The sequence below is a fragment of the Rhipicephalus microplus genome, chromosome 2 (genome assembly GCF_043290135.1).
Source record: "Rhipicephalus microplus isolate Deutch F79 chromosome 2, USDA_Rmic, whole genome shotgun sequence".
In the NCBI taxonomy this organism is placed as follows: Eukaryota; Metazoa; Arthropoda; class Arachnida; order Ixodida; family Ixodidae; genus Rhipicephalus; species Rhipicephalus microplus.
Window position 1 is genome coordinate 150,733,009 of NC_134701.1, and position 13,214 is coordinate 150,746,222.

Genomic DNA, 13,214 nt, shown 5'->3' on the forward strand with positions numbered 1-13,214 from the left:
TGCATCTCTATTAAAGCTTTTTTATTGCATCAAATAGAGGTAATATCCGTTACTCTGACATTCCGCTTGGTTACGTTTGTTATAGGCGTTCGGCACCTCATCCACAAATTTATCGCTCTCATGTAAAAGTTCGTCATTGTGTCTAGTGCCTGTCTTGTGTCCGCTTCTTTCGGTGTGCTAGTCAGTTCTAGTGATTCGTCCTTCAATGTTCATGGATAGCCAACTAGTGCAACAGTCTTTTCTACTAAAAGAGTCAGTGGGGCCGAAAACAAAGAATGAGTGTTGACGATGAGAAGTGATGATGCTTTACTTACCAGTTAACTATTTTGCTTATCCATAGTAGCCGAACCAGATACCTCGCACTTTGATGTATGTGCTCCCTCATAGTGTAGCAAAGTTATAAATAATGTTGTAAGTTCTAGCACACAAAATCGCAGTTAGTTCTCAGATAAAAAGAAACGCACATACCTAAAAAGTCACAGATTTGCCGTGACGGCAGAACAGTTAATGCAATAGCAACAACTTGGGATGGTATGCTGAAAAAGGACACCCGATCTAAACGTGCAACATGCTGCTCACACACCAATGACGGGCGTAAAGAACACACACACAGGAATACAGGGAAGTAGCGACGTTTACAGTTCGACAAATAATGCGCTGTTGAAACGAAAACCACTATTAAGGTGTAACCGCCTAAACAGATGAGTGCAAACTAACAACTGTAGCTGTTGTTACTTTGCTGTGTATGAAACGCGTGCTCTTTTTGCCAACGGGGCCTGTGCGGTAAGCGAAGTGACCTTCGTGCGCCCGGCAACTACAACGCAATCGGTCCAGTGAAAGCCCAAGGCGTATAATTCTAATGCACCGCGAGGTAAGCACGAACGCGCACATGCATCTCTCCCAGCAGGACAAAGATGGCGTGGGATATGAGCGCATAAGTATGCGTCACCGTGTCGCAACGAGTTGAGCGCCTAGAGCACGCTTCGAGCCATATTGCTGGTAGTGCTGAAAACACGCTGATGTTCACGCAGAGATTGTAACCACCAGCCTTAGGTTGCGCATATAAATAGCTTGCCTTCTGAACATTGACACACGACCATCTTTTAGGTTCAGTGGCTAACACCACTCGCTGAGGAGTGAGAAGTCGGATTTTTGATTACACACGCCGGGAAGTGTTTTAGGGGCGAAGCTTCTTATAGCGGCACCCGTTCGTCCCTCGTAGTCGTAGTCATAGTGTGTAACCAGTCTTACGCTTTCACCTCCAAGGGGATGCCGGTGGGAGATTTCTCCTGTGGGTTGTTGAATAATAAAAAAAATTCGCAGTGTGCGCGTTAACTAAAAGCCGAATTCTTCTGTCTCTCATTCCCCATTAGCAGCCATTGGCATATTCCAGTAGGAAACGTTAGTAGAAGTAGGAGTGTTAAAAGCCAACTTCTGCTGTCTCTCATTCCCAGTAGCAGCCATTGTTTACCTCCAAGGTAGTGCCTGGTGATATTTCTCCTGTGCGTGAATAAACAATAAAAATTTTTGTTAAAAACGCCATTGATTGATGAAATAACCCAACCAAAGACGCCAGATGTTTTCTAAAAGCAAAACTAAACGATGCCAGGTATTTATAAAGCAAAACAAAAAAGGCGCCAGCTGCTTAACGAAAGACGCCAGGCGTTTTCTAAAGCAATGGTTTTATAATCAAAACCACATCGATACAGGTTTGTAGTTGCCGATGCTCGTTGCCATCGGTGTGTGCTCGTATGGCTAAGGATACCGAAAGGCGGGCGCGCAGGGCAGCGGCGGCGCGCACACGCAGACAGGAAGGACCCTGAAGTAAGAGCACGCGAGACAGAAGCGCACCGCTGCCAAGATCCTGCTGTACGGGAACAAGAAGCCACATCAACAAGGCAGCATAGGCAAGATCCCGCCGTACGTGAACAAGATGCTGCAGCGGCACGTCAGTGTAGGCAAGAACCTTCCGTACGGGAACGAGAGGCCGAGGCAGCACGTCCACGTCACGAAGCAGATTTTGAAAACGTTCAACAATGGGAAGCGGCGAGGAAGCGTGCATATGGCCAGGCGAATTAACGGAAGAAAATTTCACGGTATTATTTCCAGGAGCTTCGCCCAATCTCATCATCATTCACTTCGTGCATCTGCCGTCAATTTGTTTCTTTGTTATTTTTCTGCATTGTGTTTCTGTATGTATAGATACGTATACATATAGAGTCAATGGCAACGGCAACAAACGCCGACGCCAGCGGCCAAAATCAGCTGAATGTTCTTATAACTGCTAGCGCAATATAAGTATTAGGTGGGAAACGCAACACGCACACCGTTAATCAAGACTAATGGTTGTCAGTCATATGAGGATAGAGACCTACAAGAAAAAAATTGGAAGATCCCACGTACTGTGGGACTCAATGATATGTGAAGCAGGAATGAGAAAAGGTGATATGGCACTTTGAAATCAGCACAACGTTACGAGGCGGAGGTATATGATGCCGTACATGACTTCCGTGTCATGATTATCGTGTTTAGACGTGTCGTTTACCTTTGTCATCTATTCACCTCTCGTGATACCAAATTTAGTATACGTAGAGCTAGCGAAATGGCCACGAGCACGCTATGAGCGTTGTATGTTGTCCCGTTCTTACACGACACGCGTGTCAGGATGATCATCTTTGTGCCAGTCCAATATTTTGTCATCCATTTACTTCACGTAACACTGAATTCGGTATATGTGGAGCTAGCAAAACAGCGGCGAGCGCATCATGAAGGACGCAATATACTCCAACGTAGCGTTCACGCGCGTGCACGCTGGGCACAGCAACGCTACGTTCACAAAACGCGAGCACTCATTAGTCTTACGCCAGGCGCGACCACCCTCAGTCGACGTGGCGCGACGGCAACCGGCGCGAATGCGACATGCTACATTACGTGCCGATGCGTTGCCCAGACAACACTGCGTCTCCCTCTTTTCCTTACAGAGGGACGCTGGACGCGCTGAAACACGCATGCTTCAAAGCAACGCAGCACGGCGCACGTCGGCGAGTATATGGCACAACCAGCGCCTGGCGTGGCAACGCCGGTGAGCACGCGTACAGCGTCATGTCGAATTGTATTGGCGTCTTGGCTGTGGCATGCAGTCATGCTTTCACACGACACACATCTCGTGATTCTTATATTTGCACCAGTCACATACCTTCCTCATTCATTGGCATCCCGTAATACCTAGTTTGGCATATGTGAAGCTATTCAAACCGCCACGAGCGCATCATGAGAGTGGCATAAGTCATGTTGTTACAAGACTCGCATGTCGTGATTATTATGTTTGGGTGCATCATTTATCTATGTCGTCCATTCACGTCACGTAATACTCAGTTTGGTACATGTGAAATTAGCGAAACAGCAGCGAGTGCATCATGAGCGTAGCATGTAGACATGTTGTTACATGACACGCACCTCATGTTTATCACCTTTGCACCAGTCACATGTCTTCGTCATTCATTCACGTACCTTAATACCAAATTTGGTATATGAGACGCTAGCTAAACGGCCGCGAGCGCATTATGAGCGTGGCATATAGTCATGTCGTAAACGACACGCATGTCATTATTTTCATGTTAGGGTCTGTCGTGTTCGCCATGCACTCATAATCATCATTATCATCATCATAAGCTTGGCTACGTCCACTGCAGGACAAAGGCCTCTCCTATGTTCCGCCAGTTAACTCAGTCCTGTGCTTGCTGCTGCCAATTTATACCCACTAACTTCCTAATCTCATCTGCCCGCCTAACCTTCTGTCTCCCCCTGACCCACTTGCCTTCTCTGGGAATCCAGTTAGTTACCCGTATTGACCAGCGGTTATCCTGTCTGCGCGCTACATGCCCAGCCCATGCCCATTTCCTTTTCTTAATTTCAACTATGATATCCTTGACCACCATTTCTTCCCTAATCCACTCTGCTCTCTTGTTATCTTTTAAGGTTACACCTACCAGTTTTCTTTCCAGTGCTCGCTGACTCGTCTTCAATTTAAGCTGAAACCTCTTTGTAAGTCTCCAGGTATATTATGACATGCAATCATGTCACACTACACCAGTTTTGCAACATGCCAAGTGAACGAAACCATCGCAAGAGCTGCTGGACCATTAAATGTAAATAATGGCCTTCATTACATACATATCATGATTTTCTTGTCATGTAAGTCAAATATGTTCTTCATACAGTCTTGTTATGCCATACCAAGTTTGGTATCGATGCCATTATCCAAACGACCAGGAGAGCTAAAAGACGTAGGCGGCTCTACAGATAGATAGATAGATAGATAGATAGATAGATAGATAGATAGATAGATAGATAGATAGATAGATAGATAGATAGATAGATAGATAGATAGATATAGATAGATACGCTCAATGTCGCCAAAGTTCGCTAAGAAATGCTTCAAAATTAATATGTTCACTTAGTTATTGCTAGTGCACAAGGGTATAAATTTGGTTATTTTCTTTTCTATACTAAGATCCACCGCTAGTTTCTATTGCCAACATTGCTTACACCAAGGCTGTAGAGCTTACAAGCTGCAGTAGTAGACTCTAGCTAACACAGAAGCAGTTCATATTGCACCATGGTTGAATTTCCAGGCTTTTCAAGTAGCCACCATGGGAGTGACTGTGGCTGCTCCCTTGTGCCTTTTCGCACTTGTATAGTCACATGAAGAGTTCTTCATTAGGTAGGGAGGAGGAGAGGGGGACAAAGTTCAAGTTTGAGGCAATCCACTCCTCTTAACACCCTACGACAGAGGCCTTCACGAGCAGAACTTATATAGCGAAAATGAGTATTGAGGGGGTTCCGGGCCCACGTATTCCGTACAAGATTGCAGATTATGCCACAAGATCTTCAACAGAGCGAACGTATCAATATTTGAAAACTAGAATATGAAAAAAGCTCAGGCCTGCGCGTAAGGTGCCACACTGTCACAGCGGAAGCTAGAAGAGCAGCCTATACGAGCATATTCTAAATACTCATTCGGTAACTGCTGCAAGCACACCTGCTAAGTACCTACTACGGCATTTATATAATTATTTCTGGGGAGAAGGCTGGCGCTATGCTATCTTTCGTCATTCTTCTGAGAAGCGTGGTATACGCTGACCACTTGCAAAGAATTGTGTGCCAATCGTTCATGCTGTGGCTAACCATGAAGAGAATTATGCCTCAAGTCGGTATGCGCCACAATTATTAGAAAGTCAAGAACAAGCCTTTGTAGTGAGTTGGAGCGTCGGGCGACCCCCTATTTAAGCTTTTATTCTTTTGTGACGACTGATTGTTCTTTTGCTGTTATAAAACGCTTTATCACTTATATTAACGCCATTCCTTTCCCGGCACCAAGCCTGCCTAAGGCAAGTTAGCAATGAGTTCCAAGCACCGGCGTCTCTCAGTGGTAGAAAACTGGTCTGGCACGTAGCAAACTCGGGTATTATTCCCATTGCATCCTTGGTGTTTTATATTAACTCAGTTTTCTTTTCTTTTTTCTTGAGATAGTGGTTACAAACACCGGCAGTGGTTGCGGCGGACAATTACGGCGCCACACGTTACCCGTGTTCCGATCTCATAATAGCTTTGACTTCAAAATGGGTGGCTATGTTTACTTGTCGTGGCTGTCTATGCATTTCTTACAGGCTGCTTCCTTCTAAACGACGTTTAAGCAACGCTGTGTTTACCTACGAACCACAGTGGTCTCACACGGCATTGCTTTTTGTGTTTCTCTCTGCGACTCTAATCACCACCGCGGCATTGCGCTGCTAGAGGTCTCCAATGAACTCTTTAGGAACTGGATTTACATGCACCATATATGGCGTGGTAGATGACAAGGCGTTATCTTCGTTTATGATTACACACTCCGCCACAGGCTACTTACTAATTAAGTCCTACAAGCTGTACTTTTTTCTTGTAGACCCACTTTGTTCCGGGTTCTCGCTCAGGCACGATATGTATTATATTTTGCGTTACGTAAATGCAAAAAAATAAAACATGAACATGGACTGCCAATGCTTGCAATAAGTATGTTGATGCCCCATACCAAGTTTTGCACAACAGAAAATAAGCAACACAAACAAATTAAACACTGCACTGTGCGCTCACAAAAACAAAAAATAGCCAAGTGTTGCCAAGAATTAGAACCACATTTCAAGCAAAACAGATGAAAGTACAAGATGAGTGGCTGATTGAAGTTCAGCACTGATTTATGTGCAGTGTTCGCGCTGCCTAAAATGTGAGAATTTATTTTAACATGACTGCATCCGATTGAAAAATGTTCCAAAATCTGCTACGGCATTGCAAATTTGCTCAAAATGACGTTCAAAGAGAAACAGCAAGGGAGCGTGTTGGCTGGATATGAATTAGGCTAAAGAACATCTCCAATCAATATCCTCACCCAGTAGCTTCGTTTGCGACAAATGAAGAAACTTGCATTTCTTTATAAAAGGATAGTGCAAGCCGATTATCAAGAATACAAACATTACACAATCGGATGCCTTGCTGGACGTGCCACTCCAAGGGCCGCGCCGAGCATTTCAATGTTCGACAATGCACACTGAAATAATAATGTCATTCACTTTGAATCACATGCCTAGTTCGCACTATTCAAAACCACCGAAGCATCCTTGTTTCCGAAGCTTTTGTCTCTCAAAACTTCCAGAGTGTGATCTCAGGACCGCGAACTCCGCAGCGAATTCGCCACTGTTCTGCTAGCAACCAGCATCATGCTTGTCTCGTACGATGCTCTGGACATCAGTAATTCGAGCACTTAGCAGTAATTTGATTTAGAACTTGGAACTTCTTCGGGCCTGCTGTAATCGCGAAGCAAGCAAAATAAAACGCTATGCAATTTAAGCTATCTACAGGAGAACTTCCTCTTAGGAGCTAGTTGGCATTGAAGAAAACTTCTAAACTTCGGTCTTAAGAAATGTCTTCCGAAAGAACGGTCTTATTTTCTTTTCATATTTTTGTTACGCTGAGACAAACATTTTCTTATCCGGCAAAACGCAACTCAGCAGGTGTACTAGCCTCGAAGTTTTAAAAAGTTTAGCCTTCCACATCTCTCTGTTTTATGTCCAGGTAAATGTGCTTACGATTTCCGAAGCAGTGGTCAAAATTTTCTGTGTACACTTCTTTTTTGGCGAGTTAACGTTCTCGGAGAAGCCCAGTAGAATATCAGAAACATGATTTTGTAGAGGTACATTGACAATCAAGAAAAACTGCTCGATCCCTTGGGGACTGTGAGACCCGACGATATTCGAAGCATGGTTGAGAAAAGTTAATTTGTCATTTCAAATCACAACAACGTTACGAGGCGCATGGATGTAGTATACAGTAAACACAAGTGGAAATATTATGTGCACTCAGGTATCTGGAAAAGATGCAAGTACGTTGTACATAGTCGCGTCATGACTGCACCATTAACGTTTGCAATACCAGCCCTGGCAGGGGTAGGCATGCATGTCATGCCATACATGACTTCTATGTCAATATTATCATGTTTGCGCTTTGTATTTGTGTTTGTCATCCATCCAGTCACGTAATACTAACGTTGGTATATGTGAGGCTAGCGAAATGGCCACTAGTGCGCTATAAGTGTAGCATAAGGTCTTCTTTATATGACACGAATATCATTATCATGTTTGGATGTGTCGCTTACCTCTGTCGTGCATTCACGTCACGTATTACCAAATTTCGTACAGATGAAGCTAACAAAGCGGCCGCTAGCGCATCATGGATGTGGCATATAGCCAAGTTAATACATGACACAAATGTTATGTTTATCATGTTTGCACCAGTCATATACCTTCATCATCCATTTACTTCACGTAGCACCAAATTTAGTATATGTGAAGGTAGCGAAATGGCCGCGAGTGCGTCATGAGCTTGGCATGTAGTCATGTTGGTACATGACAAGCCTGTCACAATTACATTTTTACGCCAGTCATATACCTTCATCATCCATTCAGGTCACCTAATACCAAATTGGTATATGTAAAGCTAACGAAACGGCCACGAGAGCGCTATGAGCATAGTATGTAGTCATGTTTTACCTGAAACGCATATCATGATTATCGTGTTTAGATGTGTAATTTACTTTAGCTGTTCGTTCACGTCACCTAATAACAAACTTGGTTCATGTGAAGGTAACGAAACGGCCATGAGCGCATCAAAAACATTGCATTTAGTCATGTTATTACATGATACGCATGTCATGATTATCATGCTCTCACCAGTCATTCACCTTCGCCATGTATTCACGTCACGTAATACCAAATTTGGTATATGTGAAGCTGGCGAAACGGTCGCGAGTGCATCATAAATTTAGCATGTAGTCATATTTGAATTGACATGCTTTTTACGATTATCACAATTGCACATGTGACTTGCCTTCGTTGTCCGTTAGCGCCATGTAATACCAAAGTCGGTATTTAATTTCGTAGCTTAAAGAAGCGACCGCGAATGTATCATGAGCGTGGCATGTAGTGATGTTCTTACATTAGACACATATGATAACTATCGTGTGTGCACCACCAATATACCTTCATCATTCATTCACGGCTTGTAATAACACATTTAGTAAATAAGAAACTAGCAAAACGAGTGCACTATGAGAGTTTAGTGTGTATGCATGACTTACATGACATGAATGTGATGATTTACACGTTAGGGTCTCTGACGTATGTTAAACAAGTAGTCAGTTTATACCATACCAGTTTTGCAAAATGTCATCTGAACGAAACCACAGCAAGAGCAGCAAGACCTTCACCAGTAAATCATGACATTCATGGCATACATGTGACGATTTTCATGTTATGACTTGTCACTTTTGCTCGTCATGGTCATGTTACGCCAAGAAAAGTTTTGGTATAGATCGCACCATCTAAACGGCCAGGAGAGCTAAATGTAGTAGGCCAATGGATAGATCGATAGATAGATAGATAGATAGATAGATAGATAGATAGATAGATAGATAGATAGATAGATAGATAGATAGATAGATAGATAGATAGATAGATAGACAGACAGACAGACAGAAAGACAGACAGACAGACAGACAGACAGACAGATAGATAGATAGATAGATAGATAGATAGATAGATAGATAGATAGATAGATAGATAGATAGATAGATAGATAGATAGATAGATAGATAGATAGATAGATAGATAGATAGATAGATAGATAGACACGCTCAAAATCGCCGATGTTTGCTATGAAATGCTTCGCATTTAACAATAAAGCCTAATTTTACATTCGAAAGAAGGATTCGAAGAATAAGAAGAGAGCCACGAACAGTGTTGGATTCACGCTTCTTGAACTTTTCGGTGTAGCTCCTCGTTTATTAGCTTTAGTGAATGTAATGTTGATAAACTCGCCATAATAACTACAACTCGTTGTGCAGATGCCGGGAAAACGGTGAGCACAGGACACGGCGCGAATGAATACATGTGGAGGGGCTAAGCGCATCTCCTATTGGCTGAGGGGCCTGTAGCCCTTACAGTGCTGAAGGGAACATCTCAGAGTATAGATTGTAGCGTCAATTAGGCTTTCAGAAAAGTCCAGCACTTAAGCATTGTCGCAAAAAACAAGAAAAATGAACGAGCGCTGCTAATGTTCGAAATTTTCGAAGGACCTATCAATCGCAATAATATTGCGAGTTCCCGGAAGCATTGCTACCACCGCTCACTTAGCGGCGTCGGCGTTCTGCTGCCCTCACTCATTTTGCATTGCAGTATGCCGCCTTCTTATCCTTGTGTGTATAGTTAATATTAAAAAGAAGCCTTCGTCAGCTCTACTCGTTACACACGTTGCTTACCCGAACTCATCGCTCCCTCTGCTATAGTTACAATTATCGCTGGTGAAACACCTGGTTGCCGAATTTCTTTTCAGCCTCTTTTTCTGCGGCGTCAAAAACCGAGGATGCACGCACTGGAAAGGTAAGCGTCAATAGAGGGGAGATTAAAGATTACGTGTAGTGGGCAGAATGTTGTACAATGGTAAGAGACTTTTTCATAAGTACAACAAGGAGGATAAAAAGTGTTGCCATTCAAGCTTTCCCAACGCCTTACAAGGCAGATGAGAACACGACGTCTCGGAAGCATGCTTTCCGGATGGTGCGCGCTTCTGCGTTAGGTGGTTTTGTAGTGTAATAATGATGCTACGTTTTTGATAATATACACGATCGTCCTTCCTGTCTGTGGCACTAGCGGGAACAATAGATAAAAGAAACACCAACATCACCCGAACACCTAGTAACGAGGAGAGGTGGGGAGGGTGGGAGGTGTAGACATAGAAAGTAGTTGTAGGCGGAATAGAATTATCTCTAAGCGGAAATTCAAATTCCGCTCTTTCTAAGTACAATCGGGAGTAAGCGCACGTGTTTTCAGCTTTCACATCAGTCCAGCAAAAGAAGCATGTGGCACTAATATGACGCGGGCCCTCTGAGAACATCATTTAGTTATTTATTTATTTGTTGAATACTGCAGACCAACAACTGGTCCAAGCAGGACAGGTACAAGAGGCAGGATATAAACAAAAACACATGTGAAAAAATAAGAATATATCACGAGAAATGGAATCGAAACACTGAATAATAGAACACATAAAAGATAACATGGCAAAAAAGTTACATTTTATGGATACATAACAAAGTTAACAGTGCGTAGATTAGCTCTAAGCAATACAAAATTGGCTAAATTCAGTTAGACAGTTCCACTCTAATACAGCACGCGGAAAAAGGGAAAATCTAAAGGCGTTGATTTTAGCAAAATACGGGGATAAGGAATGGGCGTGATGATGACGTGTGTGCCTAGTGGACAGAGGAGATACATATGCACGCGGGTCAAGGGCTAACTTATAATTAACAAGAAGATACAGAAGGTTAAGGCAGTTCCTTTCATGACATGAAGATGAAGGGGCCGCTACCACAACAGCAGATCAGCTGCCACACTCAGGGTCATGAACAAACACACAGAATATTTTACTTCGCATCTCCCCTAAATTCATATAAAGTTACAATTTAAATTTAAGGGTTCAATTTCTTTGTTAGACACAATCATAATGAGAACACACAACAGCGCCAATGAAAGTATAGGGATGTTATTAAAAGTAATGGTAATGTATATGTGAAGAAAGAAAAGTGAATGAAAAAGTAAGTTCTCACCTGCAGGATCTAAACCTGTGACCTTCAAATAACGCGTCCGATGCTATACCACTGAACAACGGTGACGATCTTGCCCATCTACGTTATGTGGTATATACCTACGTTTAAACTTGTGAGCGTCCACGAGAGAGACCTTCTGCGATTACGGTGAGAGAGAACATTGTTTTTTTTTTCTTGCTTTTTCAACATCGCGTAGCACGTCATAATAATATGAGATGGCAGCTGAACACTAAGCCAACGCATACCACTTCAATGCACCGAGTCTGCCAGAACGAGACACTCGCTATGATGTGAGTAAAGCGTGAATATAAAAGACAGTTTTCTTTGTTAGACCAAACAATATTTAGAACTAACAGAAAATATTAACAGGAATGAGCTGTGGTGGCACTCATGACCCGTTCTTTTAGGGGCGAAGCTCCTATATGCGTGAATCTGTCCATCCCTGGTATTTATGTACGTGACCGCTTATGATTCCACCTTTGCAACTGCCCACTGCGTCGTCCTTGAAAACATCCCACTACGCTTTATCACCGATCCACCACTTCACCGAATTTAGAGGGCCCCTGAGATAATTTTTTCACATTCAGTTTTTGATTAGACTACTACAGGAGCAAATCATTGGCACCAAAGTTCTATCAAAACACCCAGTATTAACGGAGCTACGAGTGCTAAAAAAGTACCCTCCTCATCCGCTCCGCCTTTTCCCCTCAACTCTTGCTTCGAGCGCTGGGGTTTAAGCTCCACCTTCACGGTGCCTGCGTCACGATGTGGCGTGAGAGCGCATACGTGTAAATCCGTGGTGGTAGTGGTGGTGGTGGTGGTGGTGGTGGTGGTGGTGGTGTTGCAGCAGGCGCGGTTAGCCTGGCCTGCATGGCCGGCAATTGTTCCGCCTGAGCTTCTCCTGAATTTGGAAAATGTCACCACGTGTCAGACAGCCCATTGTCTCGCAGGAAGACCAACAAAATTCGTTGCACGTTCCTCCTAATTGCCGTGGGTCCTTCAGGAAAGATGACGTCATCAACTGTCCGGTGCCCATGACAGCCTTTTCGCAAGGTGCGGATCATCGCTGCTTTTTGCACATCAAACTGTGGGCAAAGCCAAATGAAATGTTCAATATTCCCGAAGTCACCACAGAACGCACAGAACGGGGAAGCGTATCTCCCAGTCTTGAATGACCAGGCCGGGGTGTATGCGGAGCCGCTTCTTATGCGGTACAACAGCGTCGCTTCTTCACGAGAAAGTTCATGAATTACACATGCTTGGTGTAGAAACTTGTAGGTCACCTTGAAATGATTGCGTATCACATCTTTTTTGTTCTGGTAAGTCTTGGGAGTTCTTACTTTTGGAAACGATGTACGTGCTTTGCATGCAAGGGCATCAGCCTTTTCGTTGCCCTCAATTCCAACGTGGGATGGGATCCACTGGAACTTTATATTAAAACTCTTGCCATTTAGGTGTTTGACTAGTGCCAGAGATTGCCTGGCGAACTTTTCTTGAGGTACGCCACGATGCAGTCTTTGTAGCGCCGATTTGGAGTCCGTCAGCATTACAACATCTCGTGCAGAAAAGGATGGCAATTTTTGCTAAGCCGCCGTGATTGCAGCACTTTCTACCGTTGTGGACGAAACCACGCGATCCAGGCGGCCCGACCATGACACGCCATGGCAGGGTATGCAGAAAGCCGCTGTGCAGCTATCCGTTTGTGTGCACACAGATCCGTCGGTGTACACTTGTAGGTGGCTGCGGTACATGGTGCTCAAGTGATTCAGCGCAAGAAACTTCGCTTCGGCGGCTTGAATGGTGCGCTTTGCTGGTAGATTGGGTACGCTGAAGTTACACGCAACATTCACAAAAGACCATGACGGGTCCATAGGGCACCGTTTAGGCAGTTTCAAGCCTAAATATCGAAATGTGTTTATTGCCGCGTTGAAATGTGAGCCAGTTCTCCCTCTTAGCCGCCGGAAAAGCGTCGTGCCTGCGAAGGACTCGCCCAGTCTTGACAGCTGCGTCAATAAGGCCT